The sequence below is a fragment of the Puma concolor genome, chromosome B1 (assembly GCF_028749965.1).
Source record: "Puma concolor isolate L17-30 chromosome B1, mPumCon1.1.hap2, whole genome shotgun sequence".
Taxonomy (NCBI): Eukaryota; Metazoa; Chordata; class Mammalia; order Carnivora; family Felidae; genus Puma; species Puma concolor.
Window position 1 is genome coordinate 188,427,686 of NC_141670.1, and position 27,935 is coordinate 188,455,620.

The 27,935-nt window shown below is 43.7% G+C and overlaps 1 protein-coding gene across 2 annotated transcripts in view; it reads left to right on the forward strand.

The window, feature by feature from the left end:
* Positions 1–27,935, forward strand: part of PPARGC1A (PPARG coactivator 1 alpha) — a 654,387-nt gene that overhangs the window by 467,968 nt on the left and 158,484 nt on the right. The gene's annotated exons all lie outside the window — the stretch shown is intronic.

The following is a 27,935-nucleotide window of genomic DNA, read 5'->3' on the forward strand; positions in this document are numbered from 1 at the left end:
GTGATTTTATTAAAATATCATTTTGCTTGGGGCTCAGTGTCAGCGAGGGCAATGGGCAGAAAAGCCAGCAGATGACACATCCTTGTGGTTTCGGTGCTCGGGCAGAAGACGGAATGGACGTGGCACCACGCGTGGGGCTGAGCACCGTGAGAGGCGACCTCGGTCCTCCGCAGAGGGTCATGGGAAGATTTTTCAGCAGTGATGCTTTTATACTGTGATCCAGAGCAGATACCGGGGCGCACTGCTCTCCTCTCCACCTCCTGGACCCCTTCTTCCTCCTCCCTCTCTTCCTTCCCCTCCCACAATGCAATGCCTGCTACCTTTCCTCCTGCTTCTTCTTCAACAGTCAAGCAGAGGAAGTCTCTAAGCCTGAAAGTTCTCAGGGCTACTGTCCAGTTATATACTGGCTGCCATTACCAGATACCAAGGATTGGGCGGCTTAAACCACAGAAATTGATTTCCCCACAGTTCTGGACGCTGGAAGTCCAAGGCCAAAATGCCGCCAGGATAGGTTTGGTCTGAAGCTTCTCCTTGGATTGCGGGTGGCCACCTTCTCCTCCCTGTGTCGTCACGTGGTCTTTCCTGTTTGTGTGCACGGACTTCTGGTGGTTCTTCTCTTACAAAGACCTCAGTGCTGTAGGACTAGGGCCCCTGCTCTTATGATCACGTTTAACCTTAATGACTTTCTTAAAGGCCCTGTCTCCCAATGCATTTACCTCGGGGGTTAGGGCTTCACCATACAAAATTTGGGACACATTTCGGTCCACAACAAATACTATAAATGCTGTCTGGATAAATGGTCCATTTAAGGCATTGTATGAAAAGATACCTTAGACGTATTTTGGGGACTAAACGTTGTAATCCCACATCCAAGAGAGATCTGTCTCTGAAGGAGCCCAAACCACCACCTTTTCCAGAGAATCTGGACCAAATATCTTCCTCTTCCCACGGACCAAATATCTTCCTCTTCAAGGTCCCGAGCCTGCAGTTGGGGTGTTGGCAGCAGAACCACTAGATCTTAGGAATGTTCTTTATTTAACGACTGAATAAAGTCTTCTTCGTTTCTCTTTTCCTGCTTCACGTCAGAACTCGAATGCCCGCACGCACGTTCGTTCCAAATTCTGCCCTTCATTTTTCTGAAGTTTCATATCCGCTAAACCAAAGCTAACTTACTAGTATGGTGAGCATTTCAAACCCCAGTAGCTGGCTGATAAAAGACCACCATCATCTTCGTCACCGTTTCCTTTATCATCACTGCTGATATTAACTGGGCAGACCTTGATTTAAGTGTGTTAACTCACTTTGTCCCTCCAACAACCGTATCCAGTGATAATAACTACTGTTCATGCATTCCAGATGTGGAAACTGAGACCATCAGGTCATTATTTGCATGTTAGAAATGAGAAATGAGGGTCCTTAAGAGGTTAAGTGACTTGCTCAAGATCTCACACCTGGTGAGCGGCTGAGCAAAGATTAGCCGAGAGAGAGTTTGAATTCGGAATGCCTGCTTCTGGCACCTGCACTCCTAACTGTTACGCTGCTAGGACTCTGTAGCATAGTTTAAATCTGGAAGCGTCGATAGTTTAAATCTATCAACCCACCCTAATTCAACTCAGTTATTCAGACTGAGGAAGAACCCAAGATCCAACCTGGTTCTTATTCTCACATGGTCGTATGATGGGGTGCCACCCGACAAACCCCAGGCGGCAGGGGTTGCTATCCTATGACACATAACGAAAACAAAATTTACAGTTTTAAATACTTCAATACCACTTTGTCGACATAATCTCAGATTTTCATAATTGACTAACCTGGATTTCAATTCCCCCATTTTACAGAGAAAGATACTGAGACCAAGGAAGAGGTTAAGTTGGTTACAATGAACCCCAAACTCAGAGTAGATGGCTCTCTGTGTCTCTTTTCTCTCCCTTGCCTTTCCACTGCGGCCACGGCTTCACATCCTGACCCCCCACCACTTGCAAACTTTGTAAGCCTTGTCCCTGTCCTACCTTAAGCAGCATCGTCTAAATAAAGCACAGATGTGGACAGTCCTTGGGCTCAAGCCGGCCCTTGCAAACTTCTACCTGTGTGGGATCCTAACCTCCTTGAGGTTCTCTCATGTGTAAGAGAGGAAATATAACGGTAACCGCATCGAGGCAATGTTTCTTAATCCATACATGTTTATTGACTGCCTTCAATGTGACTGTGAACACTAGAGACGGGGTGCGACCTCAGAGAATGACATCATACATGCAGAGTGCTTAGCACAGTTGCCTGCCACATGATAAGCTCTCATCGTATGATTATTGCTACTGTTATTACATTGTTTTGGGTCCCATAGCTGGTACCTGCCCCACTTGCATAGCATATAGCATTGTCATAGATGTTCTGTGGGAAAACACACACACACACACACACACACACACACACACACACCCCTACATTCTTTTATTTTTTTAAATTTTTTTTATGTTTATTTTATTTTTGAAGGAGACAGAGACAGAGTGTGAGTGGGGGAGGGGCAGAGAGAGAGGGAGACACAGAATCCGAAGCAGGCTCCAGGCTCTGAGCTGTCAGCACAGAGCCCGACTCGGGGGCTGGAACTCACAAACCGCGAGATCATGACCTGAGCCAAAGTCGGAGGCTTCACCGACTGAGCCACTCAGGCGCCCCCACACCCCTACCTTCTTAAGCAGAGAACAGTTTTTTCTCATGTGATCATTATCGGATCCCCTGTAGTGAGCTTCGTGTAACTAATTCTTACCTCTCCATCTATCTAATACTTGGGGCTGCTCTCCTGGGCTTTGTCGTTATTCTTCTATCTTGCTAGCCAAGAGATGTCCCTCTCTTTGATCTCCAGTAGCTTTTAAAAGAGCTGGAGAAATCTTTTTTACCCCCTGAGGCACTCTTTCCTTCTCCCGGCTGCCTGGTCTGTGACTCGGTGACAATGGGGCCACCTATCCCTGCACCAACAGACTGGTTTTGTTTTATGGATATTTGTGTCCTCTACCAATGATGTTCTGTGCTGTTCCCTGAGCTTTGGATTTCATTTCAGAAGTAGACCCCATATATTCAATTAGGAACACTTAAAAAACTTCTTTCTACTGGTTTATAGTCCCATCTGGAGGACAGGAGTTACTCTGCAGAATAAATTGAGTGTGAAATTTGGCTATGCAATAAGAATTCACTTCCGTTAAGGCAAAGAGAAGAGATGCATAAAATTCAAATCATGCATAGAATAAATGCTTTATCTTTAAGAAACATATAAATAGACATCAAACACCATAGAAACAGAGAGGGTTTCCTCTCTCTCTCTCTCCCTCTCTCTCTCTCTCATCTCTGTCTCTGTCTCTGTCTCTTTTTAGAAACAAATTTGTGTGCAATTTCATAGCAAAAACTTTGCAAGGGAAGATTATGCATGTCCAATGCTGATAAGACTGCCCAAATATAAATTTTATGATGCATTTCCTTTAGAATTGCATCTTTCTCCCCGCACAATCAAAGAATAGAAAATAAAGTTTGAAAGCCTTTGGAGTGCCAAGTGCAGGCACCTGAGGAAATCAGGAAAGAATTGAGAACCTGATATTGTAGCTAATTTGTAACATTTTTTGCTAAGGCTGCTCTCCTTAAAAGAAGGCACTTGCTCTAAATTTTCTTTCCTTCTTCATCCACAGGACTGCACTTTCTACAAACACTTGCCAGTGATAAAAATGCAGGGTAGGAAGTGAGGGGGTGAAGCAATTAGGGAAGCTTGCGAGCCAGCATCCTGAGCCCAGGAAGACCACAGTGGAAGGGCTTATCTGATCCTGCAGGGAACTGACAGTGGGTGCAATCTTACAGTTGAATAATAATGCAGTTAATCTTTGCTTAACCAGCAACTGAAGGACCCTCGAGCCAACATCACTGGTACGATAGACGTCACAAGTAGAAGAGAAGTCCTCAAAAGGACCCTCAGTGTCAGACACCTGAAGATACGCACAGAAACTTCATGTTTCAGAACTCTACCGGTAGCATGATGATAATATCTTATATTTTTCTAATGTAATATTCTCCAAATTATGGCAAAATAAAGTGGTTTCTGTGTTGAGGTAAATTTGGGAAATGACGATTAAAGAAAGACAAAAGTAATGTTGCAGTACTTGTCAGAGCCTTTAATGGCTTCCTGGGCATTGTGAACATCTGAGAAACACAGTGGGAAATACTAGTTTGAGTTTTCACTAAGGATCTCACAAGTCTTTGATTCTTTGGATACAAAGGTAAACTGGTTTAGTGCTTCACAAAGCACTTCCATAACAGAAAAGTGAGCCTATGCATATTCCACCAAGGATGTGTTAAATTATGGTCTGTCAGTTTAATAAAATCTCAGTTACCCGAGGGGCTGCAATCACTCATCTGTAATCCCACAGAGTCCCAAAAAGTCATACTTTGACCACCACTTACCAGTGATCCTCTGAAACTTTCTGGCTTGCACAGCTGTGCTTTCTATTTTTAGAAACTGCTGTTTATTTGCAGGAAATATTGAATTCGTCTTCCTAGACTAGGTTTACTCTACTGGCAAGAGATTTCAGATTTTCATTTTTATCATTATCTCTTTAAACCTGATTGTGTTTAACTTCTTACAGTTTCATTATTCCTAAGCACCACCTCTGACGTTTCACATTTCACATTTTGCTTTATTTCTTTAAATGGCTGTGCCTTTATTCCAGTGTCATTTGGGGAGGATGAATGTCCTCATTTCCATCCTGCTTGGTCAACGTCACTGAAGCTAAGCAACTCGGCAGCCATAGAGTGCTGTTTCTAAGTATGTATGATGGTCCAGATGACAGATATTGTAATTTGCTAGAAAAGTCCTGTTTTCTGCTAAGAATGTGCATTAGAGAAAGGCTGGCCACAAAAGTCAAATACCTGAGAAACAGGTCCAGGATGCTATCTCCATTGTTTGGGGAGAGGGCCTTTGCCTTGGGTGGATTCCCTGCAGAAGTGGACTAATTTTTCGTAAATGGCGAATTAGGTAATTCTGTCTACACTATACCCTAACCATATCGATTATATGAGTGATCACTGTCATATTTCCTGAAAGTTCCAGGGAGCCTTCCATAAATCTCTGCTATTCTTGCATTTATTATCCCATCTACCTAGGAAGGTAATTTGGAAAACATAACCATAGGCACAACTTGGGCAATCACCAATTAGAACGGACCGAGGTCCGGGCTGGAGCGGGATTGTGGACGCCCCCTCTCCCCCTGCTGTGCTATGCTCCCCCTCTTAGTTGTTGGATCCTCGAGAAATCGGACAGAGAGCGGGGGGAGGACTGGAGTACCCGCGTATACCAGCCTGGAAGTGTAAACTTTTAACAGCCGATGCCACGGCACTTTGCTGAATACCACACGGGCGTATATCATGAGAAGCATACTGGGAAATAGAAGTGGGCACCGTTTTCCTGGTTTTAGAAAAAGTCAGGGGTACAAGGACCTTTTGACCTTTAATCAAAATCATAGCCACTGACACTACTCAGAATAGATAGCAACCTGGTATTCCCTCCATTGGGGTAGGGAGAAGGGATATAAACGAGCGGCCTGAGGTCCCTCAGCGGCAGGGAACACATTTTGTACGGATTGGCAAACGCCCCCCAGAGAATAAATGCATTAAGGCAGAGAGCGTAGTGTGACTATGAATTGTATCCACCCTTCCCCGAGGGTCAAATTCAGAGCTTGTTAATTGTGCTAAACCTCCGGGTACTGTTTCCCCATGGTTACCTACCCCCTGCTATAACCGCATATTGCATAAGCAGCCAAGCATATAAATCATGATTTGAAAAATTGGAGGGGACTAGGCGGGGACATGTGGCTAACAGCTTGTTTTCTGCCAAGTTGCAAAATAGCAGGGCTGCCCTCAAGGAGTTGCAGGGTGCGTCTGACTACACAGCTTACTGTTAACTCGTTCAGCCTCAGTCTCGCCCCACCCCTTTGCAGCCTCGGGAGAAGGGTTGCCTGAGTCATTTGCTTTCCTCTCTTGTCCAGCGGCCGACACTCTGGTGAGTTGGAAGTTTTTGTTTCCAACGCTTTTCTCCGGTCCCCTGCAGATTGAGATGGGAATTGTTCAACCCAGAGGTCAAAGGTATCTAGTAAGAAGTCTGTCTAAATCCGCCTTACTTTTGGTAAATGAGAAGTGGGGTAGTCGGTCATACACGGAAGGATCCTGTAGAATGTTCAAGGTCATGCGCACGCAACTGTATCTTGCATCACTCTCTCGCTGTCTTCTGTTTGCTTTTGGAGTGTTGAGGAGAGTTGTTGACTCATCTCTGTGGGAAAGGAAAAAGGGAACAGAAGAAAGTCTTCACCTGGCCCAGCAGAAAAGATTAAGGGACACGATGGGGTCTTTTGAGCAAATAGCATTGAAGTTGCCTTCTGCCGAGCGAGTGTAATTCATGGTCAACCCCTGCCCTTTGAGGCAGGCACACATCTGGAGTCCCCGTGAGGGTAGGCCCCATGGGTGACCCGATGGCAGACAGAAATAATATGGAAGAATGTCCATGAGTTTAGGGTTGAGACTGAATGTAAAACAATGTTAGAAAGAGTTGATTTGGGGCACCTGGGTGGCTCAGTCGGTTAAGCGTCCGACTTCGGTTCAGGTCATGATCTCTCGGTCCGTGAGTTCGCGCCCCACGTCGGGCTCTGTGCTGACGGCTCAGAGCCTAGAGCCTGCTTCGGATTCTGTGTCTCCCTCTCTCTCTGCCCCTCCCCTGCTTGTACTCTGTCTGTCTCTCTCAAAAATAAAAACATTAAAAAAAATTAAAAAAAAAAAAAAGAGTTGATTCATGGACAGCCATGGTCCTTATGGGAACTTTGGAAGAAAATAATCAAAGCCTTCTAACATTCCAAGATACTTATTCTCCCAATAGTACAGTAAGCTGTTAAAAATATTAATAAATAAATATTCGTTGAGCCTCTCCAACATTCAGCGTATTCTTCCCAGCACTGGAGGATTCCTAGCAAGTATCAGAGAAGCGAAGAGAGGCAGGACGCGGAGTGGTTGTGGATATGGGCCAACGAGTTGGCCAAAGTGTAGGTTACACCTACAGCTCTGTCGTGACTAGTTTAGTGACCCCAGGCAAGCTGTTTAACATCTCCGTGACTCAGTCTCCTTGTCCGTAACAAAGCACAAACTGGTAGTCACTCCTTCACAGAGTGCTTGTGAGGTCCGTGTACTTTACACATGTAATGTTTTCAGAACAGCACACCCAATAAGCACTCAATAGACGTTAGCCATTTTGTCAACACCCTCACCGACATTTAGTACCGTGGCTCTGAGATCCTAGCCTCAGCTCAACTGTGAAACAGCTGTGTGGCCTCAGACAAGTTCACTCAGCTTCTGTGCTTCTCTGAGGCACAGTAGAATGAGGATTATAACACTTGTCCTCCGGGCTGAGGGGGTTGTTCCGCAGATCTTCGTCACGGTCCCTCTGGTGAGAACCCTTTGCGAGCCACAAAGTTCTGGGCAGGTGCAAAGTCTCAGCAGTTCTTATTTTAATGAGGCATTTATTACGGGTAAGTTGTTACGATCTCGTTGTAGGAATAAGGCATGCAGAAGCTCTGTGCGCTGATGATCATGGTGCTGATGACGAAGCGGCCACCGCTGGTATTTTTTGCAGCCCATATGGGTGCTGTGATACCTTCTCTCCCCACTGTGCCCTTCTCTAATTCTCATGAGAATACTCGCGTGATTCCCATTTTGCAGATGTGGACAATAAGGCTTGGAAGGGTTACATCACTCGCTGGTTAACAAGCGGTGCTTATGGAATTGGGGGCTGTTCTGCCTTCTGTCGGATTTGGGGAGGCTTGCGGATCACCTCCACCCAAGAGGGACAGACCGAGGACCATCTGCCCTTGTGAAGGATCGTGCCCAGGGCTTTCGGACTCCTGGCTTTTCTCGTCTGTGGCACCCACGGCCTGAAGTATCCTCTGCCTTCAGCCATTTGACTCTCTCCTGCTCCTTCTTTAATTTTCTTTTTTTCTGGGAAGCCTTCTCTGATCCTCTTCCTCCCTCTCTCTGGGCCAGGGATCCCTCTGCACCTCCGTGCATACCTCTTGTCACATTGTTGTGTCACACACCGTCTCTGTCTTGAGCCTTCATCTGGGGTGTGAGCTCTGTGAGTGCAGAGGCAGGGTCTGTCTTACTCATTATGGTATCCCCAGTGCAAAACAGGAGAGAGGAGGGACAGAAGGGAGGGAGGAAGGAAGGGAGGAAGGAAAAAAGGGAAAAACAGAGGAGGATGGGTATTAAAAGATAAACCTAGTAAACGGCTTTGGAAGTTCAGATTGTAGAATAATTTTCAGAAGCCTTCTTAGTGCAAAATTCTTGTATCCCTCCCACTCCCCATGCACACATCTGGGAGATATATTATTCTTTCCCTTGAACCTGAAGCTCCCAGGAGCCCCTAAGGAGCCCAGTTCCCAGGCAGACCGACTCTTCCCATCAGAACAGGAGCCTCTGCTGTCTGCTCACATCTGCTTTACCTGCCCCTCTGACATGTGGGCCCCATTGCTCAGAGCCACGGCGGCCAATTTGGTCGATAATCTGCAAATTAAAAATTCAATAAGTAGTTCCCAGAATCATTTTCAAAAGCTGGGACATAGAAATTAACATGTTAATAATCGGTGCACGGTGGGGTGGGTTTCTGCTGTGGATTCTCATCGCTTTCATTTGGCATTACGAAAAGTTCACGGGATGTGTTCCTTTAATTTCGCCGCACGGAGCGTAGGCTTTTAGGGGTGTTTGGTGAATATCGGTGTGGGTAATGATATTGCACATGGATTTTGTGGCAACTTAGGCCGGAAATAAATAGGGTTCGGGTAGGATTCATCAGAATGTCCTTTAGTAACAAAGCCTCACATCCATGTAGCACTTTTGCTCTTTAGCACATCCTCAGAGGGATCTTGTGTATGTTCCCGACAGGCCTGGAGGCAGGCAGCGGCCGGCATCTCTTCCTGTCCACACGTATGAGGAAATATGTCTGGAAGTACATGGACTCGCGCCAGCAGCTAGTGGGTAGTAAGGCGTGATGAGAATCTAGCTCTGTCCATTCCTAGGTGGAGAGCTTTGCTGACCTAAATGTCGAGCCCCACGGTGCTAACAAATTCACAGAAAGGTTGCCCTAGTGATTCAAGTATAATAACCTCGAGCCAGCATGCCTGGTCTAAGTACTACTCTGAGAGCAGCAAAGCTTTGACAGACAGACCTACGTTCGCGTCTTTGTTCTGCCACGTGGTAGTCCAAAGACTTCAGACTTGTCACTTGAACTCTCTCAACTTCATGTGCCTCATTTAAATGATGGAGATAATAACGCCTGCTCCAGAGGGTCACCATTAGGATGAAAGCAGAGGGTGCTTGAGAAAGTGCTTAGGGGATGCGCAGCGTGATTCCTGGCACTTGAGCCTGAAGGTGTGGGAGACAAGGTGTCTGTAATGGAAGATGTATCGAGCACAGCCTTTCCTGTGCTGTCCCTAAGGTAGCCACTAGCCCCACGTGGCTACTCACGTTTAAGTTGATAGCACTTCAAATAAAATCGAAAGTCTAGTTCCTCTGTCTCGCTACCCACACGTCAAGCGTCCAGTAGCCATACGGGGCCAGTGGCCGCCATATTGATCAGCACAGAGGCAGAGCCTTTCCATCATCGCAGCGACTTCAGTTGGACATCGCTGCCTTGGGAGAAATGACCTCTCCAAAGAAACGGGCCGGTGGGGGTGGGAGTGTCATGAGAAGTCTAGACTCCACGTTACCACAAGAGGAGGCCAGCGCGAAGACGTGGACCGGTGGGTGCCCACTTCCTGGGTTCAACGGTGTTGTTTACACAGGGGCTATGCAAATCGTGGGTGAGGAATACAGTGCAGTGCGTTGAATAGGCCCACTCCAGAACATCCTGCTGATAATTGTGTGGAGCGCTGCAAATGGTGGGTAATTTCCTCTCAGGTGCCTGTTCTACACGCTTGTTTGGCATGCTTTATTGCCGGGTGGATTTACACTCTGCATTTGCCATAAAAACTGTTTCCAAAAGAAACAAGAAGCGTGGCAAGATAAAAAGCGATATAAAAAGCGTATTTTGTGATTTATTTATGTCAAATTTATGGAAGATGACAGGAGGCATTACAGTTCCAAAATTAGTTGTCACAGTCAGGCTATAAATCTTGCAGGACAGGAGTTAAAGCGGTGGGTTGGGAACCAGGACCCCTGGGTCTATGAGGGGCCTCAGTCCAAACCAGGTAAGGGATTTCTAAAAACCCTTCACCGTAGGGCTCGGCCAGCCCTCGAGCTGGGAAGCCGGCACTTAATAGCTAATGAGTATTGGATGCTTGCTGTTTTAAGTGTATAATCTCACTTAATTCCCGCTAGCCCTGTTTTCCTCAGTTTACAGATGTGGGGGCTCCGTACTACCAAGAGGTCACGGCAAGCAGGGTTGAGTCCAAAGAAAGGCGGAGGTCGACTCGAACGTACCTGCTATGCTTTCAGTAGGATTTAGATTCATTTGTGGGACACAGGCATTTATGAGGCACCCCCTGTGGGTCAGACATGGCATCCGGAATTAGTGGTACAGGACTGATAATGTGACATTGCCCCTGCCATCAGTGAATTTTTAGTCTGGCAAGTGATACGCAAATGGCTGTGGTATGAATCAGACTGCAAAAAAAAACAAAAAAAAAAAACAAAAAAAAAAAACATGATGTGGTATAGATATACATGGAATTCTCTAGGGCCACAAGGGACCATGGCTTTCTTTCCAACTAGAGGACCTGGCAGAGCATCATGGAGGAGGTAGTCTTTGAGATGAAGAATGGCTGGATCTGACTAGACATGGGGAGAAGGATGGCCCACCGACCACCCCTTAGCTCGTGATGCGAGTTCCCCTATTTTCCCGGGAGATGAGTGGGTATGACACTGATCCATCCAGCCTGTCTTTTAAATCCCTTGCACTTAATTGTGGAGTGGCGTCCTAGAAAGGTAAGCGGAAGAAGATAAAATGTTTTTGCCGGTTAAAAAAATACAGTGTTAAACCAGAAGACCGTTAAAACCTCTTCTCGTTGGGCATCTATCAAGCGTTCTCCTTCTTGCTCCCCTTTAAGGGTTCTTGTGTATTCAGCCCTTATATGTTGGTGTCCCCCCACTTTCCCCCAAAGGGGTCTCCTTTAGCCTTCTTCCTTTCTCGTTCCACACACTGTGTGACCCCATCTGTCATATGACTCCAGTTCCCAGGTGTTTTCTGGTGAATCTCAAATCTGTAACATCTGCCCTAACTTCTTTCTTGAGTTCCAGATCCATATATCCACGAGTGTATTATTAACCATTGTGCCTGAATATTCTACAAATACATGAGACTTGCTCAACATGTCCCACGCATGCCTCTCTTTCTGCATTCCCTACCTCCATGAGCCCATGCCCTGGACCATTACGTAAGTCAAAACACCGGGAACCAGTCTCGGATATCCCTTCTCTCATCATTCATACATCCTGCCAGGCACTCATTCTTTAATATACCTTAAATCTGCCTTCCTTCCTGATCTACAGCCTTAGTAGTTAATACTGGTTGCCATTATTAGAGAAGTGATAGGGAGCACAGATTCTGGAGATAGTGCGTGGGTTTGGATTCTGGTTCCACGACTTAAATGACTAATTCCCTCTGTACCTTAGTTTGCTCATCTGTGAAATGGAAGCAACATGGAATACATACTTCCTGAGTTGTTGGACATTTATTGTATTGAATACAATACAGCTGGACATTTGTTGTATTGAATATTGTGCTGAGTGATTGACGTTTATCTTCTAGAATCTCCACAATGCTGTGGGGTTTTTGTTAGTTCCATTTTACAGGTGAGCAAACGGAGTCTTGAAGAAGGGAAATAAATTGCCCCTGCATGTAGGGAGTATACTAAAGTCAGCATTCTAACTCATGGCTGACTGACCAAAACTCGTGCCCCTTCACCACTACACTTCCTGGATTCACCCTAAAAAGACATCCAAACTGGCGTCCTGGCCTCCAGCTTTGGCTTCTTCCAATGCCTCCTCCGCACGGCTGCTTGACCATGTTATAAAGAACACTTGCTTTAAGAAGATTAAGACATCAAAAACTACAATATTTCCTCCCTGGCTGGCCTCACTCTAGCTCTGCTCCCACACCCTCATTTTCCATCCCTTTGGCCAACTTTCCAAGAGCACCCAGGAGTGAATGCACGACTGCCAGGGTTCGTAAGTGCAATTATGTAGTTAGTAGGAATTTAATATTATGGCCACACGTTTATGAACAGTTAAGCTGCCTGGAGGGGGTTGGGAAATGTATTGAGCTCCCTCTAGGGCTTGAGTCATGCATGACTCTGCCTCCATGGGGACCTGCAATCCTCCGGGAGCTTTCTCCTCCTCTCCAAAGGTAAGATACCTCTTATTTCAAATGGACTGTGAGGCTTAACTAATGATCATGAAGGACTTACAGGTGCTAGAGACAAAGGACTGCTTAAATGCGCATGTAATATAAATCATATGTGGATAAAAAGAGACAAGTAAATTAGATCAACCAAAGGTCACTCATTTACTCAGCTGGGCACAAACATCCAGGATTGTTTCTTGCCAGGAGTGAATGGATTTGAAAGTAAAGATTTTCTATGGTATTTTGCTCACAAAAGGTTCCTGCAGTGGGTAAAGAATGATATTGCTCATGGTAACAGCCATGAGAGAGGCTAGTGAGGGAGAATAATTTGAAAAATGAATGTCTCTTGCTATTTTCCTTTGACGAACAATCATAAAAGATCTTCCAGGTTTAATGCTAGGTCCCAGTTTCTTGAGCCTGTGTTTTAGAAACGGATTGATTGTGGTTTTTCACTGGGTCTCCACTACGTCTGCATCACAAAATGTCACTTTGCAGTTAGATGGCCCCCATCTGAAAGGCACCGAGAGATGCCAATTGCAATTCAAAAATCTCAATTTTCAAATATACCTTACAGCTTATTCCTGGTGAGAAACACTTTCCCCCCCTCATGGGCATGGTAAGTGTTGTGCTGAGAAAAAAGGTGGAGAGTGTTCTTTTGAATGAAAGGAAATTTGCAGCTAGGAGCTCAAGTCCCTGGAGCTTAAGAGGCCTCCCTGCTTTTCGTGTTTCTTGCTGTGCAGCTTTCCCGTGGGCTCAGGTAAGAGCCGGAGACAATTGAAATGGGAGAGGTAAAAGGCTCAGACTAATGGCAGCTACGTTGATCACCTCCTCTGCTTGGGCTTCAGTCACGGTTATATATAATCTATACGTGCGGGTACCTCGCAGGCCCTCTGCTCTCAGTGGGCTAAGTTCGTGCAGTAAGCGTTTGGCAAACAGGATTCTTGTATTGACATTCGGGATTGCTCAGACTCAGACCGTTATCTTCCTGGCTAGGAAGAACCAACCCCAAGATCAAACACCCAGTTTGGAGTTGAGAGTTAGGGGGCACCGATTCTTTTGCACTCTCAGAGTGTCTCGGGCAGCTTGAACACAGAGATGGTAGGCTCCAGAGAGGGTTCTCAGCGGTGGATCTGAAAATGGAACAGAGAGGGGAGGCCACGTGATGAAGCGGCAAGTTTTGCTTCCTCGTGCTCTTGAGAATTGTTTGAGCAAGACATTCACCCTGTCTGCGCATCGGTTTCCTCCTCTTTAAAATGAAGGTGTTGGGCCAGTGTCCTCACGGCCCTAACATGCTCTTGTGTGACCAACCTAGGTTCGGTCCCTTGTAGTGATGCATTGCCTTCCGCCAAGATGTACAACAGAATGTGACAATTATTGCTGAATGAATATTCAGACTTTTCTACCCCGCTATATTTTATCTAAAAGAAAATCTGTCCGCCCCCTCGTTACCTCTGCTTTTCTTTTCTTTTTTCTTTTCTTTTCTTTTCTTTTCTTTTCTTTTCTTTTCTTTTCTTCTTTTCTTTTTCTTTCTTTCTCTCTCTTTCTTTCTTTCTTTCTTTCTTTCTTTCTTTCTTTCTTTCTTTCTTTCTTTCTTTCTTTTCTTTCTGTGTGTTATTAAAAAAAAATGAGAAGAGAGGTTGTAGAAGTTGGACCCATTTGGCCTTCTCAGCAGATTTTGCCGTTTGATTTTTTTCCCCTCACCCTTTCTTACTGGCCGGAAGGGTTTGATTTAGTTGGAAATGGCACCTAACAGTGCAAATGCTCATTATCTTTATTGGTCATGATCTTCACATCCGTTTCTCTATCCAAAGTCCTCAAAACAGCCTATTAGTTAAAGTACTCACTTGGACACCTTTAGGGCTGGTGTCACCGTGCAGGGAGAAGGGTGATTTCAGGAGAGTCCTCTACGATGAGCATCTCATCACCGCATAACAAGCACAGGGGGGCTTGTGATAGGCGGAGGATGTGACCACTTAACGCCTGTCCCAAATGCCACAGTGAAAATGGCCAGTTCTCGCACCGTGTATTTAGAATGCAATAACAGGTGACACAGGAGGGTGGGGGTTCCTGTGTTTCTGTCAGCCTCGTTGTCCTGCGTTGCTCTGGAAATTGGATTCATGCTGAAATTACCCACAAGTGCCCTAACCTTTTAGAGGAAGGGTAATATGGGAGTCAACAAGGGAAATGGCCAGTCTCCCCAGGAGTTTCTGAAGATACAGTTGAGCAGGCCGGGAACTTCCGGGTAACATATGGTTTCTATAGAAAGGATAAATCAGGTCATATACTTTCGTTGCCTCCCTTAAATCCCCCACAAGTGGGACTGGACCTTGCGTTAGGAGAGTCTGACCTTCTTTTCAAGTTTGATGAAATTTTGATCAGAGGGAAATTAAATCTAAATGACTGTTCTGTCATCAGAACTCCTACGGCGGCAGATCTTTCGTGGAGAGATAGTATTGTTACGAGATATAAATAGTAAAATGGCGTACTGCCTCTTTCCTGGCATTATTAGCTGTCCAGTCATGGGATTATTTTTAAGAGAACTATCTAGGAAAAGTATACCTACACACACATGCACATGCTTTTGGCCATCCTTCTGCTTTTTCTGCCAATGTGTACGCTTAACTAAATGAAAGTGCAGAAATGTAATTAATGCAACTATTCGTAGATTATTTCCTTGATAACTCTAAATGAGAGTACGAGTTGACCAGAGGGATTAATCTAACCACCATTATTTTGCCATGTACGTGTAAGTCCATTAGTCCGTCAGAGTCCCAGTGAAATTGGGAAGGCTTTAGTGATGCTTAATTTTGTTATGAATTTGGGCAGATTAAGGAGGGTTTGAAGCCTCAAGCTCTGTAACAACGTGATGACTTTCACCCTAGGTGGAGGTGATGCAGCTAATTGAGCATGCTCATTAAATCTTACCCACCTGCAGGACACATCTCACAATTCAAGATGATGAGGCTCTGTGCCAGAAATAATGATGGTTTTCCTCCTTTTTCGTTTTAGTCATTTTCATAGGACAAATGTATTGTGCTCGGTAGGACTCCATACAGGATTGACTTGGCCAACACATGCCCAGGGGAACTCAAGGAGACTTGCAGGTTCTCTCATTCCTGCCTCGTAAATTAGGAGCCACGGGTTTCCAGCTCACTCTTTTTGGTCAAATTAGCCCGCCTTTGCTTAATATGTATGCTCTAGAGAGGGGTTTCTCTTTTTTTTTTTGTTTTAAGTTTGTTTACTTATTTTGAGAGAGAGAGTGGGGGAGGAGCAGAGAGAGAGGGAGAGAGAGAGAGAATCCCAAGCAGGCTCCATACTGACAGTGCTGAGCCCGACGGGGGGCTCCATCCCACAAACCATGAGATCGTGACCTGAGCCAAAATCAAGAGTTGGATGCCTAACTGACTGAGTCACCCAGGAGCCCCTAGAGGGGTTTCTTGATAATACTTTAGTACTATTGATATTTTGGTCCAGATCATTCTTTGTGGGGGTGGAGGGGCTGTCCTGTATAACAGCATCTCTGACTTCCATCTACTGGTGTGAGTAGCATCTCTGTCCCCTATGTAGTCACAACTAAAAATGTCTCCTGCCATTGCCAACTGTCCCCTGGGGGACAAAATCACTACTGCTCTGGAGATATTTCTGACACAAAAGGATGAGAATTTAGGCCTTCATATCTAAAATAGAGGCTGAATCTATGTGGCCACCTTATTGGGAGATTTCAAATCAGTTTTTAAAGGTTAGCCTAGATTGCTACCTGATTCAACTCAGCAGGAGAAATCATACCAGGTTGCGTGTGAAGTGACTATAATTTATTAGCTCATTAGTCTGGCCTTGAAATCGCCATTTTGAGCATTTGCCCAGGCTGACCAAGCTTAAGGCTGTGTTGCTTTTTTACAGACTCAAGGTTTCCCCTCTGCTCTTGGGCACTCATTACAGAAGCTCGCTGAGTTTACCATGGCCTGGTGCACTTACTGATAAACAGCCTTTACTTGTGCACCCAACGATTCAAAATCTTCCGCTGCCATCACCTTCTCAGCTGATATGGAAGTTCTGCTCTATCAATGAGAAGGACAAAAAGTGCTGATCAGAGAGCTAAGAAGGAGAAAGACCGACCTGTCACATTTACCCTTCTCCTTCTACCCTTAAAAGAGAGTCCAAGACTTCACAGCCTCTTGAAGGTTTAAAAGGGCAGCAAGAATCTCTACAGGGCTTCCTGTTGGCCTCTTGCCAAATGGCCAAGATGAGGGGTGCCTGGGTACTCAGTTGTTTGAGTGCCTGACTCTTGATATCAGTTCAGGTCGTGATCTCATGATTCGTGGGATCAAGCCCCCCGTGGGGCTCTGCGTTATTGGGATTCTCTGTCTCCCTCTCTCTCTGCCCCTCCCCTGCTCACCCTCTCTCTCTTCTAAAAATCAATAAATGAACTTTAGAAGACAAAAACAAACGAAACAAATGGCCAAGATGAAGTGAGGGCAAGTGATTTTCCCCAAAGCCGCACCGTGCTGGCATGCCCCCAGTGAAGAAACAGGGAGGATGCACAATTTCTAATCTCTTTCTCTGGTCACCGTATCTTACCATCCCCTTGTGTAGAGTCCAGAAGCACACCAGCCAATTGAGGAGGTTTTTCCATTCAGGGGTATGTCGTACAACATTCTAACACCACGATAATGACTGAAATATGCAAGAGGGGCACATTTCGTTTTACCTTGGACTTGATGCCTGTGAATAATTTGGAGACTGGGCAGCCAGTTCAAATATCCTGATGGATTTTTATCTGACCAGGTGTTCACTTTGTTTCCCGCTTAGTTCTCTGTCAGCAAAGAGCCCCTCCTCACGTTGAGTCCATTGAGGAGGGCCATATGGTAGGCAATACCACCCCTCAATCAATGCAGTCACATTTGCATTCATGCTCTGATGAGACAAGAGACGGGACACTCCTCTCCCATGCAGAGAACCTTGTGTTTGGAGCAGGACTGCTGAATGTGGGGGATGAGGGTTGGAGGCTTTTTTTTTTTTTTTTTTTTTTTTTGTAAAAACATCAAGGGTACTAGCTAAAGTCATTTAATTGCATACTGAAGTTCTAGGATGTGTTCCAAATTCTCCTCCTTCTGTCAATATGAATACACCATAAACCCTTTGGGGATAAATCACACTAATAAACATACTCTTTAAGAAATTAAGAGAACTAGGCTTCAATTTGGGTATATCCTCACTAACGGTTTTTAGGCTTCCTTGTGGGAAGGGCAAATTATTTTTATGCTATGCCGTAGTCTGTGCTAAAGACAATTCTGTTTCATTAGTACATTGAAGTACTTTCTAGAAGTAATTTTACTATAAACACTGTAAGTATAAAAACATTATTTTCTATTAGCTATTTTTCCATAGGCTACACTTTATTTCTATGAACTATTTTCCATTTGCCATGATGTCTATAAGAAAACACATTTGTACAAGAAGACATATTTCATATTTCTGTATTTTGATATTTTTTTATAGAAAGTACAATGACTTACATTCACAAACAGATATCCACATAAGACCATTGATTTGAAAATTACCCCGTGCTTGAACAAAATTGATATCGTTAAGGTTAAATGAATTGTCAAAGTAGATTACAGGTGATACAGATACAGTTAATTAAAGTGAAGCAGAATTTTAAACAAGGTAAAGAAAGTTCTGATTATAACCCTGGAAAGTATGTTTAGGCCCCTGGATTTATATCTACTTTTGCTATGAAATTGTGGTTGGCCTAAGTCACGTTATCTGCTGCCTTTAATCTCAATGTACCAATTTACAAGTTTGTCTTACTGGGGTTTTCATGAAAATTTTGTAAGGATTTCAGCTTATATTTGTTTCTATGGGCATGCTTATGTTTTTATTGTAACTGCAATTCTACCTAGAGTAAAAATGACCCATAAGTACAATGAAAAGGAAAACAATGATTATCGTTAAACTCATCCAATACTTGGAACTTAATTCAAACTTGAATGAAGTCATTTGTGCTTGTAGCCTACAACTGAACAAGTATCAGTGTCCTTTCCTCTGAAAGATCACTTTCTCAAATTATGGGAAGGTGGTGTTTCTCATCCCTCTACTTTTTGTATTTGCAGTGTCCTTATTTAAATGGGCCCATTTAAACCCAGAAATGGGCTGCTTAGCAACTGATTTTAGCAACTGCAAAACGACTACAATTTCAAGGCCCCAAAGGACCGTATCATCAACCTAAACTCAGGTAGCCCTCTCTGCTTTTGCCAACATTCCAGATGCCCACCATATTGATAGTACATATCTTTTCCCACCATATTGGCAGTACATTTTTCAAGACCAAAGGAACCGATTCTTCATCCCATGTACAGCTAGAAATGAAGGGCTGTATTGAAATGTCTTAATGAAATGCCATACCTCGATGGAAAAGGACATATAACGAAACCCCGGTTGTATTAAAAAACCAGGGTGCCAGGCAGGCAGTGACACTGATGCCACCAAAACTCAGTCAAGACCAAATGCCCAAAAGATCTTGGAAATCAAGTTAAACCTGTGAAGAATCAAATCGTTACATAACATTTACCCACAAAAAGGAAAATTAAAACAATCAAATCTATATAAATACATGAATCATGCTAACAAGATGACAGGACTGATTTTCATTTCAGTATTTTTAACAGACGGAGGTGAAATGCAAAAAAAAAAACGATGTTCAGAAATGTACCTCTCAGCCAATTCCAGTAGGTTCGGCCCCTGGGAATGGCTGATGTGGCAGGAGGTGTGATGCAGTGCAGCCATACAAATTGGTTAATAAAATTATAAATATCACCTATAAATAGCTCTCTCTCTTTTTTTTTTAAGTCTCTTTATTTATTTTGAGGGAGGGAGGGGGAAAGAGAGAGAGCATGCATGTGAGCTGGGGAGGGGCGGAAAGAGAGAGGGAGAGAGAGAATCCCAAGCAAGCTCTGTGCTTTCAGTGCAGAGCACGACGTGGGGCTTGATCCCCCGAAACACTAGCTGGTGACCAGAGCCGAAATCAGGAGTCAGATGTTTCGCTGACTGAGCCACCCAGGTGCCCCAGTAGCTCTCTATTTTTCTGTGTATGTGGAGATCTCTTTAAAGGAGTGCCCCTTTTGTTCCCTCTATGGATTTATCACTGACCCAGCCTTCACTCCCCGATCAGACTGTAAAAGGCACAAAGGCAGAGCTTTTGCTTTCCTTGCTGTTGGGTGCTGAAGACCTGGAATCATACCTGACATGTGGTAGAAACGTAATAAATACGGGAGTGACTGACTGACTGAATGAATGAATGAATGAATGAATGAAAGAAGGAAGACACGTTGATGGGAACAACTTAGAACTTACCCCATTCAATCCCTTTTTTATATAGATGTGGCAATTAGGCTAAGGATGACCTCTACACCGATCGCTCTTCCATTCATTTGTTACTCAATCCTCTCGTTCATCCGTCAGAGATTTTCTGAACACCTCCTACCTACAAAGCTTAGTACTAACTGATGACTGCACCAGAAACAAAGTTAAACAGAGACGCTGCCTTAAGGGAGGTCGGCGTGAGTGGGGGAATCAGGCACAGGAAAACATTAATGGCTCTGGGTGCGTCTGTATTCCTTGGGGATAGGAGCTAAATATTTAGAGAGGAGAAAAACACAGGAGATGATGGTGATAGGAGGTCGTGGGCAGAGGACAAATGGCTGCAAGGGCCTGCGGCCGGAAATGATGTGGCCCGTGTCAGGGACCCTTCGGTGATTAAGCATGATGGGCACATGAACTAACTTTGGGAGGGAATGCGCCTTAGTGGTGCCCTAGAGTCGGATCCTCGCTCTTTGGTTTATGAACTCTATTGTTGTCTAAGCTCCTTCTGCCTTAGCTTCCTTATCTGTAAAAGGGAAAAAAATAACAGGACTTAACCTCATACAGTTGTCTGGAGCAAAGATGAAAAGAAATACAGTTGTGCCTTATACATAGTAAGAGCTTGACAAAAGTTTGGGGCTGTGGTTATTATTATAATTAGAAAACGTGCAAGACGGGGGCGCCTGGGTGGCTCAGTTGGTTAAGCCTCCGACTTCGGCTCAGGTCATGATCTCGCGGTTTGTGAGTTTGAGCCCTGCATGGAGCCTGTGCTGACACCTCAGAGCCTGGAGCCTGTTTCAGATTCTGTCTCCTTCTCTCTCTCTTTCTCTCTCTCTCTCTCTCTCTTTCTCTCTCTCTCTTTCTCTCTCTCTTTGCCTCCCCCGCTCACACTCTGTCTCTCTCTTTCAAAAATAAAATAAACATTAAAAATTTAAAAAGAAAGAAAGAGAGAGAGAGAAAGAAAATGTTCAAGACAGGGGTGCCTGGGTGGCTCAGTCGGTTAAACGTCCACCTTCGGCTCAGGTCGTGATCTCACAGTTCGTGAGTTCGAGCCCCACGTCAGGCTTGCTGCTGTCAGCGCAGAGCCCTCCTTGGATCCTCTGTCCTCCTCTCTCTCTGCCCCTCCCCTGCTCTCTCTCTCTCTCTCTCTCTCTCTCTCAAAAATAAATACACATTAAAGAAAAGAAAATATGCAAGACAAAATTGGCACAATTGGTTAGGTGAGATTGTGAAGAACTTAGCACTTGAATTTTATTTTGTATGCATTAGTCCCTCACTGACATGAGTATGAGTCAGGGAGGGAAATGTTTGGATTTTATTTTGGAGAGAAAGAATTTTCTCGTATTTTCAAATAGAGGAACACATTTCCAAGAAGACTGAAAATGAGAGACCCATTTGGAGGATGTGACTGGGCAGCGGCATTGGAGATTGGAGATGAAAAGGAGGCAGAGACCCTAGAAAGAGCATTTAGAGGTGGGACAATAATGATAGGGAGAGGGGGCTCCAAGGTTCCCAGCTTGGAGAGCTTAAGAGAGATCATTAACCCAAACTCTGGACATAGGAAAATTAGCATCTTTAGAGATTTCGTAGGATAGCACTGTAGTATACAGCTTTGTTCCTCAGGGTGGTCCGTGGACCAGCGCCATCAACGTCACCTGGAAGTTTGTGAGATTTTCAGAATTTCCAGACCCCACCCAAGACCTCCTGAATCAAAATCCGCATTTGAGCCTAATCCCCAGGTGATGCGCATGTACATCGAAGTTAGAAACGCATCATTCTACGGCAAATTTTGCAAACAGCCCCCTGATCAAATCTAGCCCTCAATCTGTTTTTGTTGTTAGTTGGTGTGCCGAGAATGTTTTTTACATTTTTAAGTGGTTGGAGAAAGCTAAAGGAAGGATGATATCCTGTGGCACATTAAAAATTATGTGAAATTCAAATTTCAGTATCCTTCAGTAAAATTTTACTAGAACACAGCCACACTCTTGCCTTGACACACTGTCAACGGTCGTTTTTGCTCTCTGGTGGCAGAGTGGTTGTTACAGAGAATGTATGACTCACGAAGCCAAAAGTATTTACCATCTGGCTCTTGACAGAAAGTTTCTTGGCCTCTGGTCTAGAGAAAGGACTTGGAAGTTAGGCGGCCCTAGGATCTAGCTCTGCTTCTATTTTCCAATATTTCGTTAGTTACTTCAAGTCTCTATGCCTTGGTTTTTCCCATTTATAAAACGAAGATGAAATTTCTATCCCACGGGATCATAAGAATATACAGGAATAATGCATCTATGGTAGTTATCCCAAAGACTGGCGTCTATGGAGTGCTCAGTACATATTGGCTTTTATTACTCAATAAAAATATTAATAAATGACCAGGGCACATCCCAGGTCTTTTGCTTTGATCATGCATTTTTCTCACTGGTGCCGATTTCCTTTCGGGCACATCTAACACCACTGTCCCTCTGGACATTCACTCTAGGTTACCTTGATTTCTGCCCTTGTGCAACTAACCAGTTTTAGAGGAATGCCTAGTAATAAAGAAAATTGCCCCTTTACATCCGTAGTTAGGCCTGTCATGAATAATGATATTAATAACTAATAACCTACAATGTGGTATAGATACTAGGGAGTAATTTATTTTGATATTTTTATGCCATCATAATGAATTTGTTTGTTATTCATTGTAATTCTACATTCAAGGCATAAATCAATGTTGTTTTATGTTCTGGGCAGATGCTGTGTGTATTTCCAGAGGTTTTCTAGGGTAAAGAATTCGCATTTATTAATAGTAACACAAGCACGGGGTATTCTGAATGCATTTTAAAAGCTTCAGTAAAGAAATCACCACCATGGAGGTTTTTCCCAATTTGAGGAAATGCTGCAAAAAAACCGTGCTGGTATTTAGTGCTTGGACCTTGATTTGAACTTAAATTGAGTACAGATAAACATTTTGGTTATCTTGTCAATTGAAGTATAACTTTTCCTCAAAAGAAAGATACTGTTTCAAGAAAAATGGAATGTCCCTGCCTTTTTACCTGTGCCTTTTCTTATTAGTTACAGTCTGATATCTCTTCTAGCAAATACTGATATCCAGGGACATTTAGTGCAAAGAACAGCAAAGCTGAGAATTTACGGGCTGCTATTTCCTGGTTGTGCATAGACTATTTGGGCTGTGGTGTTAACAAGTGGATAATTTCCTTAGATCTTCAATTATTGGAAATACCTTTTCTTAGTACAGACTTTTAAGAGTTAGGAAATAGAGAAACCCAATTCACATTTGTAATAAGTTATAAACATGACACATGGCAAAGCATGGGACATTGCTTCAGTATGAAACAACCTATCTCTTCACAGCTTTGTAGAGACAAATACATATGTCTTCTATTCATATTCTTCTTCTCCATCTTATTCTGCTTTATTAATAGACATTGTATTTCCGATTGGCTTCTGCTATCGTTACGCTAAAGTTGTGTTATATAATTATTGAGACTATTTCAAAGTTTAATTTAAACTTTTTCGTGTTAAACAGCTAAATGTGAACTCTTCCCACAAGCCTTTAGTTGTAGAACAGTGTGAAAGAATTCTCCAGAGCCTTTTTAAATATAAAAGAATATATATTACATGGAGGTTACAAATCGTGCAAAATTGCCCAAAAAGCCTTTAAAATGACCACTGCTTAAAATAAATATTTATCTGACTACTAACATATGCCTGGGACCAACCTGCTAGAAAATGAGCAGTATGTGAAAACCGGTTATCACCACAGTTAGCATTGCTTAACTGCTACAGCAGGAGAACAGAGCGTGTTTATTTTTTGTAGCACATTTGGTATGGTTGAGCTTACTATGAAGATCTCATTCTCCCTTGCCTTTCCATCCTAGAAACACTAACGTAGTAATACAAAGTTCAACTTGGTTGGGAAAGGTAGCCAGCATCTATAAGTAGTTTAAAATCCAAAGTGGTAACTATGTTATGAACAGGTTGCTATGAACAGGTTAAGAAAAAAAAAAAAGAAAGAAAGAAAAGAAAAGAAAAGAAAGAAGGATATGACTGATCGTAGGGGGTTAGATGACATGGGGGAAGGAATAAAGCCACATTTCATAGGAAATTTCACTGACTGTTTCTTACTGGACAACATAGTCCTATAAACAATCTTGGTTACAATGAACGTGCTGTTCTAATTTGAAGCACTTTTATCGTGTGAAGTGCCTGGAATCCCCTTGTGTATTTCCAGGTGTGACAATGTGGCCTTGTATTTTCTTCTTGGCACTTAGCTCTTCGGGTTTCTAACTTTGGAAGGTGAAGTTGTTTGACGACTTGAATCAATCATAAAATGGTCACAATTCCTTTTGTTACTGAGTATTTGTGGACGTGAGTAATGACATGGTTCTGAAAATTGTGAAGAAACAACGGCTCATGCAGGCGTAACCTGAGTGAGCTTTAAATTCTCCGGAAAACGAAGCCCAGGCTGCTTCACCGGGGATATTGTTCTATAATCTAATGATTGCATAATCTCTAATGGATACCTTGGATGTTACAGTAAATGCAAGGGGCTGATCGTTCAAACATCTGCACCAAATACCTGCAGAAGCGTGTACTCTGTGTGGTTAGAGCTGAACCAACATGGTTCTATCATAAATTTCTTCTGTAACATAATAATAATACGTTGTCCTGGGTGGCCACTGAGAGGTTGACTCAAAAGGAGCAACAGGGGGTGATTTAGAAATGCCAGATAGCACATTGCAATTACAGTTGCTAAAAATAGAAGTTGACTGGCTGTGTCTTCGGAAAGATACCCTAATATTTCTTTGATGCATTCAATGAACATAGATCCAATACGTTCAACTTGTAACCTGCTTGGAAAAGCTCACAAGAGAGTCAAGTGTTTCCTTCTAGCCCTGTCTAGTTTTTGGTTTTTTTCGTTGTTGGGTTTTTTTTTTTTTTTTTTTTACTTCTGCTTTTGGAAAGGAAGCGGAGACTCAAAAGTTAGACCAAGTTATAGCAAACTTGAATGTCTCCCAAGCAGGCAGGCAATAGGGGAAGAAAACAAGGTTGCCTGTCACAGCTTCGCATAATACGTTAGAATAGGCTTATGGGAAAAGATTTCTGAGGGACACAGACTCTGCACCGATGGTTTAAATGAAGAGGGGCTAGTTACAGAGGTGTGGTAAAATCGACTTTGCGACCTATTTTCTAATTCAGAGGACTTGAATGTATCATTTTGTGCTCTGAACCCTTTTAGAGGCGTCTGCGAACCTGTGAACTGGGGAGGGAGATTCCTAATGGCCGATTCAGAGAAGAATAAACCACAAGATAGCGTTAAGATTTTACAGGAGACTGGTTTGTCCAACAGCCTCTGTCAGGACAAGTAACAGAACACTTGGAGAACCGTGGACCGGCGTGTCCCGCGTGGTAAACGGTGATGAGGAAGTGGAAGGAAATGACCGTGAGTTATAAACAAAATGATTCAACCTACAGACACGTTCCAGATGAACCACCATCCTTCAGTCTGAGCTTTCATTAATAACTGTTCCAGTATTTACACGAATCCCTGATGATGGATATGAATGGTGGCTCCTGAAGCATTGTCTTGGGGAGGAAGGTAATGGCTTTGCTGGTAGGGCAGAGGGCGACCAATTTACTTCGCACGAATGGGTTCTAGACCGAGAGACCGATAACTACTCGAGTCAGTACACTGAAGAGGTTAGAGCAGAATGGTTAAGCTCTCGGTTTTTCCTTCTCAACTCCGAGGAAGTTTTGGGCTGTGAATGTCGGGCAGAGGGAGTCAGCTTTTCAGCTTCCCTTGGACCACCACCCCCCTCCTCGTATGTATCCCTCTGCTCCTTATTTGGGTAATGGATGTTTTCTTCAGAATCTGTGGTAAACCCGGGCTTGACGCACTGGAATGTGGTTTGTTTGCATGTTTTGGTCTTTTGTGAAGAAAAGCTGTGTGAGATATCAAGACTAAAGTCAAGAATCCTTTGATGATGCATGACACCCGTCTCCTATCATTAGGTTATCTGTTTAATCATACTCCCTAGCTTCATGTTCCAGACCTTCCTCTGTTCTGTTTTCTAGGAAAAAAGGCCCAGCATTTAGCTCCCTGTAAAGTTTCCACGTAAGGTCTTGTGTGTGCTCTTCCCCTTGCCTGGCATAACCCTTCCTGCTCCTGGCCACCCATCTAACACTTATTCATCTTGACTCCGACCTGGCATCCCTTCTAGGGAATCATCCTTCAGTCTCTGTGTACCTCTGTCTCATCGCTCCCGTATCATATATCACATCGACACCGAGTGTTGGACTCTGCTTCCTGGACCGCTGGCCTCTCAGACTCAGGGAAAGGGTCTCATTTCTCTTACTACCCAGAGCCTACAAGAGCTGGCATGAAGCGGGTCATAAATATTTGTTGAACCGAACCATTGTATGATTACAACATTTGCATTTTCCCCAAAGCGGGAAACACTACGTAATCCTCAAGGTAGCTCTAGTGTCCTAGTTAAAACTTAGTCCGATGTGTAAAATTTAATTATCTCTCTCTGATTAATTGGCTCCTGAGATGACTTTTGGATTTTCCCTGTGCTTAGGGTAAAATTAGACCAGTAAGCGTCTGCTTTGTCACACGAAGCTACCTGGACGAGTTAAGTTGTATTTCTTGTTAAGACTAAATTGCAGATTCGGTAATATCTTTTATGTGCAGTAATAGAGCAGGGAACTAACCCTAATTATCACTAGCGTGCCAAGTCCACAGTGGATAGGATGGCAATGACAATGGCCGTTTTCACCCTGGATCCTCAGCCCCACTCTGACACGTGCAGAGAATAGGGATCTGATTGTTATGTTCCAGCTAGGAGAGAGATCGAGTCATTTTGTCAAGGTCTCCATTCTGGAGGAAACAGGATTTGAACCTTACGTCTTCCTGAGTCAGGTCCAGTGCTTTCTATCCATTATTCCAAGATGCCTTTCAGCCCTGACAGAAGGCTCCATTGCTATTTGGGATTATTTTCACCTTCACCTGACCAATACTCACTGTGTTGTATACAGCCTTGCTCTGGCTTTGGTCTCTCCTTAAAGGCCATCTTGGGAATTGGGGAAATGAAGTACATTTTTGTCACCCTCCTAAAAATTGGCTTTGGAGCGAATGTTGGAGAAGAAGGGAGTCTGTAGAAGAGAGTAGCTAAAGAGATACTAGAGACTGATGATGTATTGAATGTGTCACTTTTCTTAGGGCAAGAAAACAGACTCTTCTGAAGATAAGTTTCTCAGGGAAGATTTATATCAGTATTCTTGAAAATGTGTGGAATATATACCTTTCTAGGAAGTGGATCAGAAATCTACTGTGGGTCTATGCCTATGATGAGTCAATTTGCCAATAAGGTGTTTTGGGGTTGGGACTATTTGCTATCTACTTTTCTAAGTACCCGAGTGTTTTATACCTTGCCTGCCATCATCCATTTCAGAGGAGAGCACTTTTAAAATGGGTTTCTGTCTAAACTCAGTCACATTTTTAGTGCACGGTGAAATTCATTTGAATAATGGGCTTTATTTTCTATGTGCTTTCAGCAGAATTGTGAGCATGGAAAGAAAACAAGGGAGATTTGTAGGGTAGCTGCAAAGTGAAAAATATGCATTTGAGTGAGTGATGGCATGTGATTGTTTTTTTTTTTTTCCCCCACCTCTTGTGGGTACTTCCCCAGGGTGTCATGGATGGAGGGCAAGGGTGGCTCTTGTCCTTGAATTCACATCAGGACACTGTGACACTTCACAATATAGATTCTAGGGGGAAGAAAAATATCTCAAGGTTTGTAAAGTCTAAAGAGGTCTGCCAAAATGGAATCCATTTGCTTAAAATGGTAGGGAGGTTATTTACTGGATTAAGTGTGAAGTATGTTGATAACAGATGGAAAGAGTGATCACGTGACATACTTAAATAGTCTAAGGATAACCTCGATGTCCTGGTCAATGTTCCTTCTCTCGATTAATGCCAGTGCTAATTAACTGGCACGAGTGTTCCTAGCCATATGGGGGATGTTGCTAAAAGCCGGCTGGCAGCCTATATCCAGCCCCTACCTGTACGTAATTTAGTGCTTTGCTTGGTGCTTTGGGACTTCCATTATGGAACAGCCCAGCATAGAGAGAGTCAACGATTGCAAAGCGTCATGATGTTTTC